This window comes from Wasmannia auropunctata, unplaced genomic scaffold, assembly GCF_000956235.1.
Source record: "Wasmannia auropunctata unplaced genomic scaffold, wasmannia.A_1.0 LD310089.1, whole genome shotgun sequence".
NCBI lineage: Eukaryota > Metazoa > Arthropoda > Insecta > Hymenoptera > Formicidae > Wasmannia > Wasmannia auropunctata.
The window spans coordinates 1-933 of record NW_012052801.1 but is presented as its reverse complement, the minus strand read 5'-3'; the positions used below and the strand labels follow the sequence as shown (position 1 = coordinate 933).

At 27.5% G+C, this 933-nt stretch overlaps 1 long non-coding RNA gene across 1 annotated transcript; it reads left to right on the top strand.

Annotated features, from left to right (window-relative positions):
- Nucleotides 1-927, top strand: LOC105461053. The gene is made up of 3 exons (XR_975896.1): nucleotides 1-63; nucleotides 460-596; nucleotides 832-927. It is a non-coding gene; the product is annotated as an uncharacterized LOC105461053 (long non-coding RNA).
- Nucleotides 928-933: the final 6 nt, after the last annotated feature.

Here is a 933-nt window from a genome sequence, read left to right as displayed (position 1 = left end):
ACGAACAAACTAGAGAAGACCGAGATGGTTGGGTGGACATCAATTGGAATAATATTCCTAAAAGTATGTGTTTGTAAGCTATAAATGTTCAAATAAGAATTAATTTGATTTTTAATTGAAATTGAAATGTTGAATTGATGAGTACTTTGTTTCTTCACTTAATAATATCTAAGATACCAAATAATTTTGAAATTAATATATTAAAATAACGTGTGCATCTTTTAAGACAATTATCCTCTATCTATCTACTATCTACATTTTGACTTTAGAGAATCTCAAACAATTTCTTTTTAACTTAAGAATTAATAATGTCATAACATTGATACAATTTATTATGTCCAAATAACACTTTTTTAACAAGTAATAGTTTCTTAATATCAAATATGACTGAGATTATTTCGTAGATCTGCATTATAAACTTCAAACTTTATCGTGTATATTTATTATACGTACATTTAGATAACCAGCATAATTTCGTAAAGGCTAATCCAGGGCAAACTACAGCTTATGGTATCGGTTATGATTACGGCAGTGTGATGCATTATTCAGCGTACGCGTTTGCCATAGACCCCAACCAAAAAACTATTATTACTAAGGTAAGTAATCATTATTTTTATAAATGTTTTATACATTGGTTGATTTCTTTGTTAGAACAGTTTAATTTCTGGATGGAGATAGATTCACCTTGAAATAAAAAATAGTAATTGCTATACAAATTTGCAAAATATACGTGCTGCATCAAATTATACATATCTATGTATCTATGTTTTAAGCATATGTATATAAGAATAATTTTTATATTGACACTGAGATAATTTTTAAATATTTCAGAATCCAGCAAATGCAAATATCGGTCAGAGAGATGGCTTTAGCTCCTCAGACATTGCAAAAATCAAGAAAATGTACGGATGCCAATAATTTGATTGTAATTGA